We start from the raw sequence: 23,211 nt of genomic DNA on the forward strand, positions 1-23,211 counted from the left end.
TGATTGACTGCTGGGATTGTGTAGTATGAATGATAAGCCATATTGTGGAACTTGTATGAGCATGTGCTGTGCATGCTGTGTGTAGGCCACTGCTGTCTCCTTTTGTCTGTGTCTCCCATGCAGGTCAGTGCCCATAAGAAAAATACCACATGCATCACATCCATCTTACTTGAAGCCACCACCCCAACAGACACTCACACATCTTTAAATCATCTCCCTGCAGCTCTCCCTCCTCCCAAAAAACATAAACACCCTCACTCACCTACCCAACATACACCCACCGCACACAATCACACATTGCACACACCTGCATCCACGTCGAGCACACCAATTCCTCATACAACCACTCCCTCTACCTCCACTCCTAAAATGACCACCCAGTGTACCTAAAAAAGTTTTTCTTGCCAGTCTTGATCTGTTCCCTTGTCCTGTCCCACCCCATGATGCCCTTAAGTGCCATGTCTCCCTGCCTCAACCCAGACCTCTCACCTCCCGGTCTTCCTATGGCCCCCCTAGTAGTGCCCATGCCTTCCCCTGCAAAGAAACCACCCCCTCCAACGCCTAGGGTGCCTACTCCTACCCCAAAATCCAAACCCCCTCCCACACAATCAAAATCTAAGCCTAAACCCCCTCCCAAACCTAAACCCAAGGACCGCACTTCCAAGCCCAAGCCCCACCACTGCCCCCACCACCGTCCCCCTCACCCCTGAGGTGCCTACCTTCCCCATAGATGCCCCTGGCATGTGAGGCCAATTTGCAGTCAGGAGTCAAGTTGGAGCATGCAACTGTGCCCAATGTGCCCTTGGCAACTCAGACATTTGGACTGGCCAGTAGGCCTCACTTGTACATAGTTGTTACTATTTATTTGTTTTTTTAAATACATCTGCCCTCATAGATGTGGATGTCAAGTTTGAGAAATTGCCCTGGATTTCCTTCTACATGGTTGTGTTGTATATCTATACTCTGATGTTTGTGTTGTATGTGTATGGGATGTATCTGTGTTGCTGCATGCACTGGGTTGATGACTTGGGCCATGTGCTTGTTGTGATGTGTTGTTATGCTTGTGTGTGGCGTTGTTTGGTAGTGGTATATGGGTTTGTGTGTATAGTGATGTACCGGTGGTGTCCTTTGTATGTTGGTTGGACGTGGTGTGTCACCTGAGGACTTGTTTGGACGTCTGTACTATTTATATGATTGTGTGTTGTCGCTACATGCCAGTATGTGTCGTCGGATGGAGTTGTTTGATGTCCCTTTCTGACAATGCATTTGTGTGTTTGTGATGTTGTTGTCATTGTGTGATTGTGGGGTGTTGTGTATGGGTGTGTTTGACAGTGGTGTGGTGTGCGTGTGCGGTGTGCTGTGTGCTGTGTGCTGTGTGAATGGCACGTGTTTGTTGTCAGTGGCGTGTGTATGCGTATGCATTTGTGTCGTTAGTGCATGCGTGTCTGTAGATGATTGTGTTGATACGGGCATTTGGTTTTTGTGTATGTGTGGTCGTCGCTGTCCATGCCAGGTGTGTGTGTTGTGTGTGGGTGTGTAATACTGCCCTTCCCTCCAGTGTGTGCTAGGTAGGGGTACTTAAGGTTGTTGTCTTCGTCATAGTCGCTGGTCCTGGAGGTTTTATGGCAAGATATAGCAGTGAGAAGACGTCCAGTTCAGGTTCCATGGTGGCCACGGACGCGTCTGTGTACCTGGAGCTTAGTGTCTCCTTTTATACTGGCAGTTTCCGCCAGGCTTTTAGTGGCAGTTGGACCGCCCTGGAAATCCTGACGTTATGCTGACTCGTAATATGGTGGGCAGTGAATTTGCCCCCACCGCCCAGGAGATGGCTAAAGCTATCGGCGGTGGTCCGACCGCTCTGGCGGTACTGGCGGCGACTTGGCTGTGTTGCGGCGGTGCCACCACTGGCGTTGCTGTCCAGTGACCGCCAAACTCATAATGAGGGCAAGAGTGTCTTTTCTCTATTTACTCTTGTTACCAGATTCTTCAGGTATCTGAGGGGTCCTATAGCATATTGTTCTATTCCACCTACATACTTCCTTTGGATTACAATGTAAAAAGACCATCCAAGCTCTTATGTATGTACTTATGATCTTGTTTCCAGCCTTGAAAAAGTCACTTGAGGTGACAAAACACATGTCGGCGGCCTTTGCTAATGTCACACAGCATTTTGAAGTACACCAATGATTGTACTGCTGTACAATAAACTTTGGATCTGGGATTTAAGAAAAAAACAGACTATAGTCTATTTACCTGGATTTTGACACCACAGATCGAACTGTTGATTAAGAGTGGTGTAGTATCTAAATTGCTTTATGGAACACAGTAGGCTGATAACTCACACCTGGTGGTTTCCTGGGTAGTAGGGAACTGGTTAACACTCTAGCACCAACTCTTGACTTCACCTGTGATGTACTTTGCCCATTACTGAACTCTGTTTGAGAGATGCATTCTGTGTACTACAACTACTATCCTCTGTTTTTGCAGTCCTTTATATGACTCCTTGTTTGCATTTTTCACCTGCGCATCCTTGATTCCCAACAGGTTTCTCAAACTCCTTTAGTACATCAGCAATTAATTTTTGTTCTTTTATTATAATTTATTTTTTATTTTTTATTTTTTATTTTTTATTTTTATTTTTTAATTAGAATTTTGTAACTTTACATTTTTACATTTGTTTCTTTTTTTCATCTATCCACCCCCTGACTGCCATAGGTGCACAGACGCACAGCAGCTTTAATTTTTTAAGTACTACTCCATTTCCCCCGAGACCTCTGCCTGCCGTAGTGGGTGCATTGCACACACACCAGTATCATTAATTTTTTAAGGATTATTCCATTTTCCCTGAACCTCCTTGCTTGTCATAGCCGCACACCATCCTTCGTTTTTTAAGGATTATTCCATTTTCCCATGCACCTCTCTGACTGCCACCAGTGTCTCCTTTAGAATATATGCACATAATGAAAGAGTTATATCTGCTTTTGTTAGCCTTATTGGAAATTAAGGCTCATATTTATACTTCTTTAGAGCTGCATGTTTGTCGCTTTTTGAAGCAAAAACGGTGCAAAATTACAAAATACAATTGTATTTTGTAAGTTTGCGACACTTTTGCGTCAACAAAATTATGCAAATGCGGTGCTAAAAAAAGTATAAATAGGGGCCTAAGTTTTATTTTATGGTGGTGTGGTTTGACTTTAAAATGTTTGGCTATGTTTTTAATAATTACTTAAGATAATAACTTAAGAAACCAACCACGCTAAGTGATATTGTCTTTGTCTGTACGGATTTAAATTGCAACAATTCAACAATTCACTAAATGTTTTTCTTGCTTGTTTGCTTTTAGGTGCACAAGAGAAGGGGAATCACCCACAACTGCCAGACAGAGGGCCTGTACAAAGACACATAATCACACAACATGTGATGTCAGTGCTCTAATCTCTTCTACTTGTGCAGCTCAGTGCCACTGCTAACTGATAGCTTCAAGATGGCCCCAAAGAGAGGTCCTGCCAAGAAAGTGGCCAGTGAGAAGAAGCATCTTTCCACCACTGGCATGCTGACCACAACCTTTTTCCAGAAACTTGTGACTGACGCACCAGCCTCTGGGGAGAAGCTGGGAGCAGCACTACCACATCAACGGCATCACCCCAACCTAAACCCATGTCTGTCAGAGAGGCAGCCACTGCAATCATGACAAAGTTGAAAAGCAGTGGCATTAAATTAGATTTGTCCATTTCACAAAGCACAAACCTTATCATTGCAGAAAGCAGAGCAAAGTGGACAGCAGCATCAGCCAGCAATAGATCTTCCTGAAGTAGGAGCAAAACAGGAGGTTGGGTTCCCTGTAAAGCAAGAACCTACTCTTTTAGAATCATTGGATCCCATATCTCCAGTAAGAAAAAGCTTCCCAAAGCACCCCTTCTGATGATCTAGACATGGATTGGACCCCGACAGAGTCTAAGACATGCCAAGAGAGGTAAGGAAAAAGAACCGCTCTTAATAGCTTTAGAATTATGGAAGGGGGTGAGGAGGATGACAAGCCAGCCATTGTCATGGAAGCAGGACCAGAAGAGACCAACATTACCTCTTCTATTTAACCTGCTCTGAGGGATGTGGCACTCGTACTAGTGCCAGCTTCCATATTTGTAAGGCCCCTACTGAGGCCAGCCTCAACCCCCACCTCAGTAGAAGAATCCACTGGAGCTGGAGAGAGGCACTTGACGACATGCACCCACCTACCTCGAGTTCTTCTTTAGGCACTGGAACTGGCGCACTAAGAAAGGTCTCCCCCGGGTTTGGGACTTTTTTATGATTAGCAAGCAGGAGGATAACATTGCAATATGTTCCATCTGCCACATATGTGTTCATCGAGGTGAACCTGGTTCACACTATGGTACTAGAGGCAAACAACCAATATGAAAAAAGGTCATTGTTGCGATGCTCGCGCTCAGTGACACAGGCATTTGCCTTACGTGTCACTGTTCCAAACATAGCAACGGCGAGAAGGCTTTCCAGGTTCGGAGAGGGACGTTGGGAGAAACTCGGGACGGGAGGTGCGAGGAGCGCTGTGCCGTTTACTTTTGTCGGGGCCTCTTCTTTGGACAATAAACCTCTTGTTAACCTTACTGAATTGGTCCATTCTTAACAGTCATGCAATCTGGTGGGAAGAGCACCTTAAAATATTGCTGCAAGTGGTGGTGGTGAAGGTCAGGGGAGTGGGGAATCAGCTCCAATCAAGGTGGGAGGTGATAAGGAAGTAGAGGGTAACATCTTTACACAAAGCAGCCCTGTCTCAAGTAGTGCACCAGTAACACCCACCTCACAAACCTTGAAATGGCACAAGAGTCAGATGGATGCATCACAGCAATGCATACATTCACTGCCCCAAGATGCACATTGAGTCTACCACCTCCCACTTCTTCGAAGTTGCCTGTGCCAGTGACCCCAGATAAAAAAAAATCCAGGTTACTATTACAGGCATGTATAGGCAGGAGGGGCCCTGCGACAACACCAACCCAATAGTACGTTTGAACGATGGAAGCTGGCTAAAATGTTAGTGCTGGACCTCCTCCATTTTTCTTTTGTCGAAGGAGTGACATTTTTAGAATTTGTGGCGGCCATTTGCTCAAAATGAAAGGTTCCTAGTCGGACCTATTTTGCCAGAGTTGCTGTTCCAGCGCTCCATTACAATGTGCTGCAATTGGTTGGATAAGCTTTGCAGCAAGGTGCAGTTTACATCATCCACATGACGATAGACATGTGGACTAGTTGTCAAGCAAATGATTACATGTGTATCACTGCACACCGGATCACTTTTGTGGGGGTTAGGCAACAGCTATCTACCAGTCTCAGAACTGAAGATACTTTTAAGGGCATTCAGGGACATGCAACAGCAGCCATGTTGACTATAGAAAAATCCCATACAGCTGCAAACATCTTAGAAGACTTTAACAGCAAGGTGTATGGATTCCTGCGAACCAGAGGTCTCAGAATTAGATTTGTTGCCACGGACAATGGCAGTGATATAGTCAAGACCATGATAGATGGTAACTATTTCTGGGTCCTGTTTCTGGCACATTGCATGAGCCTGGTTCTGCAAGACCTTCTGATAAAAGAAGACATAGTCAGCAACATACTGACCACATGCAAAAGAATCTGCACTCACTTTAGCCATTCTTTTAAAGCCTGGAAGCAGATGACGATCATTCAACATTCTAATAGAGTACCAGTTAAAGCCCTCATAAAGGAGTTGATATCACATTGGATCTCCACCTATTACATGTTTGTTTAAGCAGCATAGACAGATTGATGACTATGTCATTCAAAGAGGAGTGGATGCAATTGGGAAAAGCATGATCATGGATGAGAACAAATTGGGCCTAGTCAAATGCCTGATTCAGATGCTACTTCCTTTTTCGGTTTTCAAATACAAAGTCGGCAAGGAGGTCAGCACTATGGGCCTAGCTACCACGTTGTAGCATCTGTTACAGGACCTGTTAAACAAGGTGTCTGAAAGGTTCACACTTGCAGGTGTGACTGAAAATGCAGACACACATGCATTGGTTTAGAGTTTAACCTTTCACTTGGCTGTTAATACAGGGTTGAAAAGAGAAATCATGTTGTCCATAGAGTACATTGGTACCACACTACTTGATCCACAGTGCAACAAAATTCTGCCCACTTCACTCCTGTTTCTGAAGGGAATGTTTCAAAACATGAAATGTGGATTGTTAAGTAAGCCAGAGACCTTGAAGAAAAATAGTTGGAATTTACTAGAGTCCTATGCCCGGGCAGAAGTTCTGGGTTGTCGCTTTCCACTTCCAGAGAGGGCAGCCTTATCGCACAGCAGCCGAAACCAGCAACAAGAACACTGACAACAATTACAATTACAGAAACAGAAGAATTGACACTAACCTCTACATTAGCTTGGTTTCAAGTGGCAGGTATTAGGTCTAGTGCAGAGGCGATGGCAAAAGAGATTGAGCAAGTTCAGCACCAATGACCATTGATAGAATGTTCCAGGAGTATCTGGATGATTAAAAAGAGGTCTATGTGGATCAGAAACCCATGCGTGTATTAGAATGTGAAGATGTGCCAATGGCCTGTATTCAGCAGGCTCGCAATAGAGTATCTGGCTTGTCCAGTGTGTCTGCTGAGCATGTGTTCAGTGCAGATGGCACAGTTGTCACAGTGAGAAGAATCAGTCTCTCACCTCAAAATGTGGCGAGATTGACCATGATCAAAATGAAACAGTATTTCTTACAACACAATTACACTGTTCCTCAAATACCACAGGATGAGGAGGATGATTGGTCAGATTCAAGTTTGTTAGCTGACCCGCTTCTGGGCAAATCACTTGAGTTTGAGGACAAACTCTACTTTCCTGACTGAGTAGGCCACTGTAGTACTTTTCATTAATTTATCGTCAAACTTCATTCTTTGACAAAAAAAAAGAAAAAATGGACATAGCTAGTGGACCATTATGTTTGTGTTTGCACTTCTGTTTTTTAGGCACATACGTGTTCACCGTGGAGTTGGACCCGTGCGCGGTGAAGAAGCATCCTCCTTCCCTTTAGGACATTGGAGACAATGCCTGCCTCTCTCCCATGCCTGTCCCTTTTTTATCACCTAGGAAGGCTGCCACCGAAGATCATTGATTTAAAAGACTGCCAAATTCCAATGTGTTGCATGCATCAAAGAGGAGATACGATTGTGGACCTACCACCATGCTTGGATTGGAAGAGGAAACCAGTGCACAATTGAGTGATGCTATATTATTGAGTGGCTATGAGTGAATTAATTAGTAAACTTGATTTAGATAATTTGCAATATATGGAGCCTGATGGGTGATCATTTTTCCAGAAGATGATTGGTCCCTTCAAACTTAGTGAAATTTACCTGCGAGGTCCGATGCCTTTTTTTCTTGTTCTTCAGAGATCAGGCCAGACACTTTAGGTAAAAAACACAAATCTATGCAAAACACTCCAATTCTGTTTCTCTACTCGTTCTTCAATAGCAGTGCACTACAGATCTATTTTGCTCGGGTTGGGAGAGGGACGGAGTCAGGTGGAGAATGGAAGCACTCTGAGTGGGACTAACAATAGCCGGAAGAAAGAAGTTATCAACTTCAAAGGGAAACCATGATGGTGATCACACTGAGGCCTAGTACTTTCAGCTCTGTTGACTGGAAAGAAGTGTGATGATTGGGAAATGCTGCTGAGTGTGTGTACTGCAAGCTCAAATGTGAATCTCTTCTTATGTTCTTGCTCTGCTCTTCTTCTTGGTACACACCTCATGAAGCCTAGCTTCTGTCCTTCTCATTGTCTCTATAATATTGTTTCTGTTTCACAATCCACAGGCCTTCTTCTCTCCTGCACGAAAGGTGAAAGCTCAACACTCTTGCTTACCCTCCTGACCGGTTGAGGCAGACACCTAAAAGTGATGGACATTCCAAAAATAATACAGATGTGGTGCCTAATTACAGTATAATTTTTCTTTTAACAATCATAATTTTTAGAACTGGGTGGGTTCAATTCAGTACTCCATATAGTTTATTTTTCAAACCTAGGTTTTAGGACATTTTGGATAGATATCTAATAATAACCTGGCTCCCAGGAGCAGAAGGACTGTTTGTAATGCATTTAATGGAATTGTGTCATACTCATTCCTTTCATGTCCTTCCACAGAGATTGAGGATGATGTGCTGCTCATTGCACTGATGCATATTGTTGTTGATTAGTGTAGTGTTTGTCTTTGTCACACCTTTCCCCAAATCCCTTTTGCCATCCATTCATCAAACCCCTAACCCTCTTCCTCCGAGTTGTGTGATTTATTGAGGTGTGACTTAATTTGCACCAAATGTTCACACACTTGGGCCCATATTTATACTTTTTTAGAGCCGCATTTGCGTCATTTTTAGATGCAAAAGCAGCACAAACTTACAAAATACAATTGTATTTTGTAAGTTTGCGCCAATTTTGGTAAAGAAAAGATGCAAATGCGGCACTAAAAAAGTATAAATATGGGCTTTGGTTGGGTGGATGTGGTTAAATGCCACACCTACTCATTTGCGGGATCTTCCATTACCTGAGCAATAGCCCACACCAGCCCCACTTATCCAACTATGCATAAAAGGGATGCATATATTTTAGATGTAGAAGAACATCATTTGTCAATGTCAACATTCAGACCTTGTGTTGCATAAACACTTAACCTTGTCCAATCCAGACTTTGAGTACACTTTTCCTACCTGAATGGATTTGTAACTTTAATTTTAACTAAATTCTGTGCTCTGCATTGCTCAGAATAATTTACTATTACTATTTGTTGTTATAATATATGGTATTCGTTATTATGTCATGGTGGTAGTAGTCTAGTCTCAGTCTTTCTAAAGCTATGATATAAATATATAACCCACTAGTTCTGTGTTTTTCTTTCAATTTAGTTGCCTATGATAGATAATCCTTTTGATTAGTCATACAGTTGGAGCTCACCTAGGTGGAAGTGGGGCCTTGCTTGTGATTTCTTCTCTATTAGGGAACTACCACCACCACTTAGAAGGCACCTTGGGAAACCCTGCAGTGAGAAAGAGAGAGGGTTAGTAGCCATTGTTTCATCTATTCTAGTAAGAAAACTATGGAGTGAAGTGAACTTGTTTAGATAGTAAGTAACTAACATACTGCAGATAAGCTGTTGTTTATCTAGGTTGTTGTAGGCAATATAGACAATGGCAGCATACACCCTAATGGTCATTATAGTCACAGAGTTTAGTAGGACAAGGCTAGAACTAACTGGAATACTCTTTGATATTCGGATAAAAAAATGCAGTGTGAAAATGAAGCAGTGCAAATTAAAAGTAAAACCCAAAACAACTATTCCAGGCAGAAGGTATGAGAATATTGTTCCCTTTATCAACTTCAGTTTCAATATAAGTAAGAACCCCCCCTTTGTACCCACAACATGCTCACCCCTCTCCCCAAACAAATCACCCGTCCCCAACTAGCGTCCAAAGAGAGTCTAAAGAGTCAAACAAAACTACCAAAGTCTTGTCCCAATTCTCACCCTTTCCACCTTCAACATAAGCCCCTCCTATGAATCAAAAATTTTAAAAGGGCTCAGAAGTGGGCATTCTTTATGAGGGACTGCTGGTCTTGTTGCTGGGTCTCAAGGTGTGCCATCTGACAGCTCAAGTGTGCCAGCTTACACAGCATCTAGCGTTGGAACAGGTGAGCTGAGGTTGGGGAGAGATGGTGGTACAGGCTGCTGCCCGTGGCATTAACAATGATGTGTCCCAGAGCATGGAGGCACAGGTGGTTGGCTGGAGGAACTGGGGTCCTGGAAAGTGACGTGCTTTACCCTCCTACTAATTCTCCAGCAGTTGGTACTCCACCTGGGTGGCCTCCAAGCTCTGCTGCCAAGGCCGGGCTGCCATCTCCTGCCACGTCCGTGGTGGACCAGCAGGAGTAGCAATATCAAGAAAGAAAAAATATATAAATACAAATTGTAAACAATGCTCTGTGCAAACATGTGTTTAGAATCATATGGCGGTACAGTAGAAGTACATTGCTGCTCTCCTAGGGCCATTAGTATTTTGTATGCGATTAGGAGAGACCCAGGGACACTCACACATGCCTCACATAAAAGCACTGACTGGCTGAAAGGAATTAAGGCAGCATAACACCAGATTTTGTTTTGAAAAAAGTGATTTCTTTCTTGCAAAAGATTTACTAAAAACTCAAACAGACACTTGCTGTGGAAAAATACAAAAAAAGTAACTCTCATTAATGAGTAATGCATCATCTTCTATGGAAAACAAGTATTCTTCCTGTTCTAAATTAATGGAGTGCTACTCTCTGCAGTCTGCAGCTGGGGCAGCTACAATGGACAATCATCTTACTTTAATTCCAATGGCCCTGCTCTTCTCTATGCCTCTCAATTCTACCCTGACTCCAAAGAGTCACATGAATAATATATGTCACACACGTCATGTATAACATGTGGATAATAGATATACTGCCTGCTGTAAACCTAGAGTGGGGAAAACAATGCATTGCAGTACAGGGAAAGGAATGGGATATATAGATTTTATTGAACATGTTCATCACAGAGTATCCTATCCACCCAACATGAAATCATAGGCACTTAATCCAACAAAACTTCCTGGCCTCTCCCTCAAACACAAATTATTCCAAAGAAACATAATCGCTTAGCAGTAAAAAAAGGAAACTTGATTTATTCTATTACATGGTTAGAGGGGTTAGGCCAGGGAGATTGCGGTTTTGCTAAAGAACAGTGGGGTGTCAATGATCATCATCATGTGCCTAACCTCTGGTATAATCAGTCACTGTACTTTAAAGTTGACAAATGTCAAAAGTCGTAAATCCATTATTGAAGCCACTAAATATATGAACCACTTGGTCAGAAACATGTGGCACTTGTCAACAATGGATTTTTCAATTTATTTGGTAGGCTGGGATAGAACTTTGGAAAAAATAAAGGAGTGAAATACTAGGACATGACTGAGTGGGCACAGGGAACGAAGGGAAACACACCTTGTTTTTGTTTCGGTTTGCAATGCATTGAAAACTTTGTAAATGTAGCATTAATTGAAGCAGACCCACATTGCACACCAAACAATGCAGTGCTGAATTGATCCATGCTGCAGTTTGGTTATGGGTCACATTCCAAATTTTCTAAACTATATTTGGAACTACTAATGCATTGCAATAGATGATCTTCGCTTCTCACCCCTTTAATCAGCCAGCTCTGTTTCCCTTTTCAATGCATGGATGCATACAACTCATCACTGGGAGATTGCTTGGGACTGTATGAGCTACATCAAAAGAAAGGCACAGAAAATTCTAACTCACTAATATTACTACAACCACTGTCTTAGTGACAGGACAGAGGAGTCTGCATGACTTCTTAAATAATCACCCCAAGCGAGTGCTGACAAGTACAATTAGGTAGTGTGAGTGTGAGCAGCATGCTATTTGAAAAACAAATATCAGCAATGTAGAATACAACAAACAAATGAATAATTACTCAGAGAGCCCTACAACCTGGAGACCCAGCAGGTACTGCTCCAGGCCAGGATGTCTGCCCAGTGGTGCGTCAACTACTTCTGGGTGCACCTCACTGCTGTCCTCCTCCTCATGCAACAGCACACCCTCCCTCATAGCAGACGATGCTCCTGTAGGCTGTGCCAACTCCTGAGTCAGCCGCCTGCTGTCAGAATGGAGGGGAGGTGGGGCTGCATGCAAAAAATGAGTGGGGCTTCCTCTGAATAAATGGGGGGCGCTGAAACCCTTGGCGGCGTTGGTGATCGCGTGGTGAAAAGATACCAGCCACACTGGTACCGCCTTGCCCATGCTCTGCCATGGAACTGGGTGGGAGGAAAAAAAAATAAAAGAAAAGAAGGAATAAGGAAGTAAAGGGAAACCAAAAAGAAGCACAAAGTTCACAGAATAATGAAGAAAGAGACAAAACTGGAAAATACACAAAAACAAATACACACCCCAATATAATGAAGGTAAAAGAGCATTGGAAGAGGGTGAGAGGATTAAAAAGATTTAGGGTGGATTAGGAAAATGGGCCCAGCACCCAGCATATAACAGGTAAAACAAAATGGCTGCTTGCACACAACTGCATGGTGTTGTGTGCTCTTGCCGAATTACCTACTGGCACCAAGCAGTGCAAACAGACAGCTGAGCAAATTCGACCCGTTTGCGGAGTGAGGTGGAATCTCACTGAGGTTTTTTTAGGCACTTCGAGGAATTCCGTGAAGCAGAACTCTGAGAGATCTGCCCAGGTCTAATTTACAGCAAACTGCCACTGTTAAACACTAATCTAGTAATGATCCGCAGAAAAATCATCTGAGGGTCTTTCCAAAAGGTGTGGGCAAACTTTTTGACTAATGTCTCATGAGTGGCCAATCAATTGGTTGCTTTCATTTTTATTTAGTTTTTTGCCTCATATGAGGTACTACAGGACACCCACTGGACCTGTTAAACCAATGAAGGAATGCTGCACCACTGCTGTTAGGTCTGCAGAGTTATCTCCAAACTATTTGCTGAATTCTTTTTTGTTGGCTTTAGGATTCTGCACACAATCATGTTAGTTTGTCTTTGACCTAATTAGCATCTTCAATTTACTAGTACATCCCTAGTAAAGTAGCACTATCTATACCTTGGGCCTATAAATTAAATGTTACTACTGGGCCTGCAGCACCGATTGTGCCACCTACTTAAGTAGCCTTTTAGAAATTGTCTCAGGCCTGCCGTTGAAGTCTGTGTGCGCAGTTTTAAACTGCCATTTTGACCTGGCAAAGAACACTATTTGCCAGGTACAGCCCCTCCTTTTAAATATATAACATGAAGCTTGGCACATAACCTGGGAAGGTAAGCCTTCAGCAGGGCTACTCTGGGACTACATCTGACCCACACTTCATCGTGGTCAGCCTGAACTTTGAACATTGACCTGGTCTAGCGTGACCATAAACATGATTGGCACTTTATGCTTTTAGGGACTATTTTACAGCTTATTATTTAAAAATTCATAACTCCGGTTCTACTGTTTGGTGTTTAGTCATTTTGGTCGTGTTTTGTTTGTTAAATTACACTTTGTTTTTTCTAACAGGGTGTGGGATCTTCTTGTGTGGTGTTTACTCTGTTTTATTGTTTTAATGTTTGCAGAAATGCTTTACACATTGCCTCCAAGTTAAGCCTAACTACTCTGTGCTAAGCTACCAGGGGGCTTGAGCGCTGGTTAATATGGGGTTTGTGCATGTTTACCCTGGCAAGGATTGTAGTTATGGTTTAGGGCTCACATCAGATTAACCAGTAGACTTGCTCTCACATGGAGAAATAAGCTAGAAAGTTTCAAGTTTGTGGTGAAATGTCTGTGTTTTTAGGTGTTGTGGTACTGTGGTAGTATCCGTGATTCACATTAAAAGCATTTCGTGTTGGTTTATGACTGTGTTACTGCATTTAAAGTAAATTCCTGCCCCTTTATCCTCATTAGGATCAACACTTACATGTGCGTACATTCTGAACTATGCCCTGACCCTCTTTCTGCAGAGCTCACATTTTTTGTGTAATTTAACAAAAAACTATGGTATCAGGAGGGGAAAACAGACCTTGTTGACTGACTTTTTGGGAAATTAAAAAATAAACCATGGTAACTAACAGAGAAAACAGACCTTACCAGAAGGCTCAGAAGCAGAAGGAGCCCAACAACACCATGAGATAGTTGATCAGATGACAATTAGTTACTATACCACTTGGTGAAAGAAACATTTTCACCTAGGGTTATCACATGCAATCTGTGCCAGACTGCATTCAGAAGGACTATTGGGAAAAAATACTCGCTTGGCACTTCAAGAATGATGAAGCAATGTTAGAGCCTGGACCCTCTGTGCAACCTGAAGACTCTGTGTCATCAAAAGTCTAAGCAACAACAGAGGCATGTCAATCTGCTATTTGCCAATGTTGCCATGAACTGCACTGTGTTCTTCCAAATTATTTCTGTTGGAAAGCAAAGTTTGAGACAAGTTGGTATATGCCCACCAACCAAAATCCAGAAAATGTATTTTTTAATCTAACCTTTAATCTAAGGCCTTGTTTTTTTCAAGATGAATCTTTGAAAAAATAAAAAAATCCAAAAAAGCGTAAACAGCATCTCAAACAATGTTCTTTATAGAACCATCTTAATTGGATAAAAATAATAATGTCTGTGTCTTAATGTTAACATAGCTTTAGAGCCCACTGTAATGAGGTAGATTGGTTATTTAAGGTCCAGTCCAATATTATAGGCCCAACCGAAAGCTAAAGGCCTACATCAAGGCAGTAGCATTTTAACAGCCACAATATCAAGCCACATTATGCTATACCGCTAATAGAACATTCTGCCCCATGAGGAAAGAATGTTTTAATATATATTTATAGGATGCCATAACAATCTATACAAGCTGTTGCAGGCCTATTCCATTGTTACAGAACTGTGCCAAATGTGAAGGTCTGTAACAAGTCAATGGAACTTTAATGGCCACCTACAGCAGGCTAGAACGCTATTAGAACATCTGCCACATGAGGACAGAATGTAGTAATACAACCTTATAACCTAATGTAGTGTATCACAGCAGACATTAAAGGCCCACTCTAGTGTTACTAGCCTGAGTCAAAGGTGAAGTACTGTAACAAGGGAATTTGACTTTAATGACCGGTGTAACCTACTGCAATAAGGTATAACATATTACAATATTTAGCCTCAGACAGAGTATCATATTTAAGAATAAAAAGGGTGATTTAGAGTTGCAAACATGGTACATATTCAATTCAATTCAGTTTTTTTTATATAGCACATAGCTACCCGACTGGGCCTTCCAGCAACCTTTTTGGAATACCTAATGAACCCTTCAAGTCCAAACCCGACTTCAGAAAAGGTGAGTTTTCAAACGTTTTCCAAAACTAACTTCCAACTCCTGACTTCTGAGGGAGATGGGAAGGCTATTTCAAAGATTAGGAACCAAATAAGTAAAGGATTGGCTGCCACTTCTTTCTCTCTTCACCTTTTCAGAGTTATTTCTCTGTCAAATGTTAGGTGCGCCCAACTCCTTAAAAGATTTTCATAATATTAATATTCCATTAAGAAGACTCCCATCGGCACCATTGACAAAATGCTTTTGTCAACAAACTGATGAGATGGGTGCTATTGGACAGAATACATAACACCTTTGGCTCTTTTTGAAGTGGACAGTGTTATGTGTATTTTCCTGTCTATGACTACTAGGCTAGGTATAACCTGGTGTTCTTAGAGGGAAATGAATAACAATAAACCTCACACTCTCCTTTTCAGATGTTCTTTTTGAAAAACTGGAAACTTTGGAAAATGTTGATAGTTAGCCATCATGTGTCACTATACTCACAGTCAAACTTTTCATATGTTAACAGGGACTACTATGCCACTGGTTCCTCTCAATGAAGAGAGATGTCCATGGTGCCAAGAGATCTTAAAATTTGGTAGGTGGGATATCAGTAAGGGTGATGGATTGAACTCTAAATCAATCCTAGAAATGTTGTAGTAGACTAGGGGGATTTCGGACCCAATTCTTAAATTATTGTTGTTGAAAAATTGGGTTACTGGTTGAAGGGAGTGAAACCCTACTCAAGCAACAACTAACAACTGTGCTTATCTGGTCACGCTGGACTAGGACAAAGTGACAAGTTCAGACGCAATGCAATGGCACACGGGCCTGATATAGGGACCAAGATAGGCCCGCTAAACAAAGTACCCTAAAACCTGATTTGTGAAGCATTGCAAGATCCTGTGTACAGGATGCATTTTGCAGTGGCAGTTCTGAGGAAGCTGTTGGGCTGAGATGGGGAGCCCTGTGGCTTTGTTGAGGATACTGTCAATAAGGAACTTGTGATGCAAAGTCCTGCATTGAAGATGCATCACACACCAGTTGTTCCAAAGAAGCTGTGGGGATGCAATGAGGAGTCCAGTATCTTTGTCAAGGATGTGGTGTGCTTCAGCCATTCAGAGGAGACTGTGAGCTGCAATGTGAGGTCTGGCATAGGGGATGCTTTGCACTCAAGCAGTTCCGAAGCAGAGCTGCAAGGAGATTAAACATGTTGCATTGGTTCTCCTCACAGGACTACACCTTGGCTGTCAGAGCACCTTCAAAACAACTTCCAAGGGTCCGGAACTTAGGTAGTACCACTGGGGGTTGTGAGACTTAAAGCCCATAAAGTCCAGTGCTGGGTTCAGGGTGGTTGGACCCTTTTCTGTCCCTGAAGCTCTGATCAAGAAGCCAGCCAACTAACCCTTGGAGTCACTCTGGGAGTACTGCGATCAGGAGGTATGTGCAGTCCTTAGTCTCAGGCAGCAGGGCATCAGGTTCACAATTCTTCTTGCAGAGCCTTCCACAGTTCCATAGTTGTACTGAGGAGCTGGGCGGAGGGTCTACTATTTATATCTGGTACCCACTTTGATGTAGGAGCAATTCTGAAGGTAGTTGGAATGTCCTACCTCCCTGCTCTGGCCCCATCTTTTCTGGGATCACAAAAGACTAGTATCAAACCCTTAGTGAGTGTTGTCAGGAAGAGCCTTTGTGATTTGCAAGTGTGGTAGGTAACAACTCCTCCCCTCATCAGAGATGGCCCATCCTATCAATATCTGTTCACCTTTGTCTTGCTGTCTTAGGGCAATAGACATACACAAACTGCCAGCTACATCTGTCATGTGACCCAGAATACGGGCTGCAGACACCAAATGTTGGACAAAAAAATGACAACTTTTGAAGAGTGGCATGTCTTATCCAGGTGGCTGGTTGACACCTGCTCGGTATAAGTCAATAAGGACGCACAATGAAGGACCACACGACAATTATAAATACAATTTAGCTTTACTAGAATTTCAGGTAAATGTAGCCATTTAGCACATTAATAATAGTAGAATAAGAATAGCAATGAAAAGCATCTATTTATATATAAGTACACTACAAAGAGCATCTATGCATATATATAAACAAAATATTCATTGACAGATATGAGTTTTGATTAACTGTATACCAAAATGCATCACACTACGATGAAGCAAAATATAAATGAGTTGAATACTTCAGATAAGCTTTGATTTACTGCACACCAAAATGCATGTTTCAATTACTGCAACAGGCTCACACTACGATGTTCAGGAAGCAAAATATAAACGAGCTGAATACTTCAGATAAGCTTGATTTACTGCACACCAGAATGCATGTTTCAGTTACTGCTTCAGGCTCACACTACAAGTTTATAAATGAGCTGAATACTTCAGGTTATAAACACAGTGCAAGCATAAATAATCAATCATAATAATAGAGCAGAGAAACAAAGGCCTTTCATCCCTGTGTCGAACTTAACTTAGTCCACGAAATACTGGGAAGCCCTCTACCGCCTGCTTGGACCTCTCTCCCCCTCAAGCATCACGGTCAGCAAAACAGGGAGGCAGCGCTGGGCCATGGCAGCTTTCACAACTCCATCTGCGAGCTTCAAATCCCTCACCCACACTTCAGTGCTTAAATAACTCGAAGCTTGGATTCTATGTCATTCTGGCATTTTCTAGCCATGTTATCAGTACTTGGCTGCTCTGCCCTTCTCCAGCCTTTGTTTTCATTCCATCTTCTCCCTGTACTCTCGTTCTCAAGGTGGAGACGGAGTCTTCTACACGAACAAGCTTGAAAATAATATCATGAACTTTTCCACGTTGTTTGGGGAGGGGTTTCAGCAGGCATCACACTCATCTATACTGCTCAAGCTAATTAACCCTCTGCGTCACAATGTCTTCCCCACCTTTCCCTATACTGATTATGGCATTTTCCGAATTGTGAGTTAAAATCTGACTTTACCACTAAGGAGGATTTTAGGTTAGCCTAATGTTATCCTATGGCCATAGTGGGAAATTAATTTAAGAGTTATTCAACACCAGGAAATGTAAAACTTAAAAGTACATGTTCATGCTTTACATACACTGCACCCACCCGTCTGGGCTGTGTAGGGCCTACCATAGGGGTGGCTAATTGAATTCAAAATGAAAGTTTAGGCCTGGCAAAAGTTTTATTTTGCCAGATCAAAATGTCAGTTTAAAACTGCACACACAGGCTGCAATGGTAAGCCTGAAACATGTTTAATGGGCTACTTATGTGGGTGTCACAATGAGTGCTCCAGGTCTAAGAGTACAATTTACAGGCCCTGGGTACATGTATACCACTTAACTAGGGAGGTTCAAGTAAATTAAATGTGACAATTGGGTAAATGCCGATTTTACCATGTTTAAAGCAAAGAGCACACAAACTTTAGCACTACATAGCAATCCTATTTCCAAGAAAAACTAGATCAGCAAAAAAGGAGACTACCCTAAGGCTGACAGGTCTAACAATTGATGTTTATCTATTGTTTTGAATTTTCCAACAAATACAAGTACATGCATGATTATGGCTGTTATTGCAGAGCTCTTCAGCATATGTATGCATCGGTGAACCACTTACAACTCTGAAGGTTTTTTTTTCTAAATGTTTGTACATGTTTTGACTTTGGGGGAAAATTGCTAATATTTTTCACTGGGTTTGCACCACAGAAGTAAATCAAATAAAATTAGTTTTCAACTGGAGTGGTATCTAAAATCAGATTAGTGCAAAGCTGTTGGTTTTATCAGTTTCAAGAAGGGGATGTCCTATTGGTGGCACATTGGTGTTCTTTGAAACTACCAACTGTTTGGTCTGAATGCTGTACTGTACAGCACACATCGAAAGTGGGAAAAATGTTCATTGCACTTTAAGAGTAGTATTTTGTAATCAAATGGTACACTTCAAGGGCAAAACACATAATGCAGACACCTTAGGACTATGATGCAAAGGTGTGTGCATGATGCTAGACAGCCTGCATGTGCATCAGTGAGAGAGAGAAAGACAACTCTGCCATCAATTAGTAGATGTGACATACTCCTGCTTTCTCACTCACATTTAGTTCCTGAGATGCATTGTGTGACATGTTTGTAAATCCTTTCTGTTGTGTGTGTGGTCTATTATACACCACACAAAAAGAGGAAGAATATGAAACCATACATTTGGTACAGGAAATTGTGTGCTGTTGTGTCTAGTGTGCACCCCATCACCTTTTAACAAAGGAAAGTATCTGTTATACTAATACATTGCATTTCTGTTCAAGAACAAGCTACTGAATTTTTCACTAAACAATATTTCCACACCATGTGATAGCCATTTCCACCTCATCATTGAACAGATGCTCTTCTTTTTTTTTGGAGTTTTTAACCTATTTCAGGAAGATAATTTTTACAGCATTCAACTAGTTTTCATGTCATAATTGCAGCTAAATCATTTCAATATATGTACATTCAATTGATAGTTCCTCCCCTGAACTCACGGTTTTTACCAATTGTTGTTGTGTATACTGAAAACAGGGTAATCAATGTTATAAAAAGACATACAAAATGCATTATTTGCACATTTACAAACTGCATTTTGTAGTGTGTGTACTTCTAAGTACTACAAAATGCTATTCACAAATGTACAAATGTAAATCACCAGCTCAATTGCTTATATCTTTTCTATAGGGAGATCCTCACACATGTAAATTTACTGCTAAGTAGTAAATTTGGGATGGACTGGGGGAGTGGCCAGAAAAAGGAACATACTTGCTACTACGTGGGAGGAATTTACAGAGGTGTAAGGAGAGGTGTAGGGCAGGTGAGGGGAGGGTTTAGAGAGAAGCATACACCCATTCAGAAGCTGCACTTCCAAAATTACAATTGCTAAAAAGGGACCAATAGACAGAAAGGAATTACTTCAGCTCAGAGCTGGAGTGAGTCCAACACCTGGCATGGCCAACTACTGGTACTACAACAGCCACCCATAGAAAATCAAGGCGGAAGAGACTTAAAATAAAACCCTATAGAGAATAATGCTAAATTAAATTACAGTTTTCAAGATAGCTAAGAATATAAACAAATCTATTTTAATGTAAAAATATCTATAGATAAAACATACTTACTATTTAGTTATAAAATATTTTTTATTATCAAATATATTTTTTTCAACGTTTTGTGAGTTTTTGAATAATGCGATATTAGTATTCAATTATTATTACATTAATTGTAATTAATTATATGCATCACTTTAAATAATTATTAATGCATACTTTTTACTTTTGATGGGAATTTATTTGTTAATTTCAACTTCAGAAAAATAATTGTAATTTACTTTAATGTATTAAAAAGATTTAAGATGTAATTAAAAATAAGGTAAGCGTGCCATAGTTTTTTCATAAGTATTTAGCATAAAATATTTTTACTAATTATTTTTATTTAAATAAATGTGTTTACTTTTCCCTATCCTTTACCAGAGTGAAACTCAACAGTTTATGTGAATTTCAGTGGTTTTTAGTTTTTTTAACATTAGTTTTTGTGTTTTTTCAACACCCAATTGTAACATCATTTTAATCTTTGTTTTTTTCAGTGAATGTTTTTTTAGACATAAGCTATGCTCGTATCATCATACCTAACCTCATCAATTTATCATCTGCCCTCATTAAAATGAGACCAGAGTAAAATTAAAATTATGCAAATGTAATCTGCGTTATGTTGTGAATTTCACAGTATGCTCTAAAGCAAATTTCCAGAAATTACACTTCTTGTAATTGTGAGGTGTTCACAGTAAACGTTATCAGAAATGAAGCAATTTGCAGTAATTTGCAGAGCTCTTGTGCAAAGGCATGTTAAAATTAAACATTGATGTGACAATGCATTTTGCATTAATATATAGGGTGAAATAACAGATTTGTTTTCAGCATAATTTTGCCGTAATTGTGCGTAATTATGTGAATGCACATTCTGCAAATTTCACACAATCCTAAATAAAATACTTGCACAGGCTCACAGTCTAGGCGTACATCATACCTTCTAGTATCTCCAGTTGATCCTTAGATGACAATCTGAAACTGTTGCCAGCCTTTAGGTTCATTCAACAGAAACTTTGGGGCATATTTACAAGCCCCTAGTGCCTCCTTGCGCCACATTAGTGTCATTTTTTAATGCTAATGTGGTGTTAGGAAGGTATTTTTGCCACACCAGATTTACAAAGTGGCGCAATGCATGCATTGCACCACTTTGCACCCCTTTGCTCCACATTATGCCTGTGCCAGGCATAATGTATGCAAAGGTGATGTTCTGGCACAGGAAGACCCTAAAAATTGCCTGCGAGTCGCAAGGGGGTTGCAAAGGCCCACCTCATTAATATTAATGAGGTGGGTCGCGATTTGCGACCCACTTGCGAGTTGCAGCACTCACAGGGATGATGGCCTGCTGGAGACAGCAGACCTCCATGTCTGTGACTGCTTTTAAATAAAGCAGTTTTTTTTGTAATGCAGCCCGTTTTCCTTAAAGGAAAGCGAGCTGCAATAAAACGAAAAAATGAAACGTTTTTGTTTCAAAATGTTTTCAGGGCCATTCACAAAGGGGAAGGGGTACCATGGGGACCCCTTCCCTTTTGCGAATGGGTTACCATCAGTGTGACACTGGTGGTAACTGCGAATTGCTTTGTGACCGCGTTCGCGGTCACAAAGCAATTCTGCATCGCGATGCAAATCACAAATAGGAAGGGGAGCACCCCTTCCTATTTGCGACTCGTATTCCCATTTTGCGAGTCGGTAACCAGGTTACTGGCTCGCAAAATGGGAATGGGCATCGCGATGTGCTTTTTGCATTTCTCAAACAGCAAAATTCGCTGTTTGCGCCATGCAAAACGTTTCTTACATCTGTCCCAAAGTAAAAAATCATCACTGTAGGGCCTGTCAAGCTCTTATCTTTCTCATATCAGCAAGAAGATAACCCTGTTCAACTATGAGAAGTAGATATCAATCCTGATGGGATAAGTGTGTGTCAGACATTTGATGTCTAATCCTGACCGAGGTCTTGGAAATTCCACCGCTACTGAGCAGGGCCACCTTTTTATATCTTAAAGAACTGAAAGAGCTTTCTGGAGAAAACCCCATCCATGAAAGAGAAATATTCAAATATGCTGGCTACTGTAGGTCAGAGTTGGAAGGAAATGCGTCGAGAACTGGCCACCACCTCAAGGCTCTTGTCCCAAGGCCGAACCGTTCCCTGCACTGAAAAAAAACATGCACATTCTTATCATGCTGACTGACTAACTGTTTGGTGAGAAAGAATACGAAAAACAAGCACAGTTTACCATGTGGAAAAACACAGCTCACCTGCAATGTCTAACGTGAGGATAAAGTCAATAGGCAGCTAAAATGAATACAAAATGTAATCTGCAATTGTTGAACACTGAGCAACTAATCCAAATGCAAAGTGGTGCAACACAAAGTCAGTGATCAAACATACATATTTTCATTACATTTCCACCCTTTGATCAATGACTTTCTGTACTTTTCTCTTATTTAAAAAAAAAAAAAAAACATTATAAGCAAATCAGGTTTGCATTGTATACAGCAACATAATGCAATGATAAAAACAATCACTAGAAAGCAATGGAAGTTAATTACGTATTGATCTTATAAACAGTTAAACCAGACACGCCTACAATGAAAAGACTGAGACAGTCATTCTGACTGCGGCGGTCGCCACCCGCCAAGCGGTTCCCGCCGAAAGACCGCTCCGCGGCCAAAAGACCACGGCGGCCATTCTGGCTTTCCCGCGGGGCCGGCGGGCGACTGCCAGAAGACGGCCGGCCCAGCGGGAAAGCCCCTTCAACATGGAAGCCGGCTCGGAATGGAGCCGGCGGAGTTGCAGGGGTGCGACGGGTGCAGTGGCACCCGTCGCGATTTTCACTGTCTGCAAAGCAGACAGTGAAAATCTTTGTGGGGCCCTGTTAGGGGGCCCCTGCACTGCCCATGCCAGTGGCATGGGCAGTGCAGGGTCCCCCAGGGGCCCCACGGCACCCGTTCCCGCCATCCTGGTTCTGGCGGTGGACACCGCCAGAAACAGGCTGGCGGGAAGGCGGTCGGAATCCCCATGGCGGTGCTGCAAGCAGCGCCGCCATGACGGATACCCTGGGCCAGCGGGAAACCGGCGGGAAACCGCCGGCTCCCCTTTTCTGACCGCGGCTTTACCGCTGCGGTCAGAATCGCCCAGGAAGCACCGCCAGCCTGTTGGCGGTGCTTCCGCCGCCCTCCGCCGTGGCGGTCATGGACC

The sequence above is a fragment of the Pleurodeles waltl genome, chromosome 2_1 (genome assembly GCF_031143425.1).
Source record: "Pleurodeles waltl isolate 20211129_DDA chromosome 2_1, aPleWal1.hap1.20221129, whole genome shotgun sequence".
Taxonomy (NCBI): Eukaryota; Metazoa; Chordata; class Amphibia; order Caudata; family Salamandridae; genus Pleurodeles; species Pleurodeles waltl.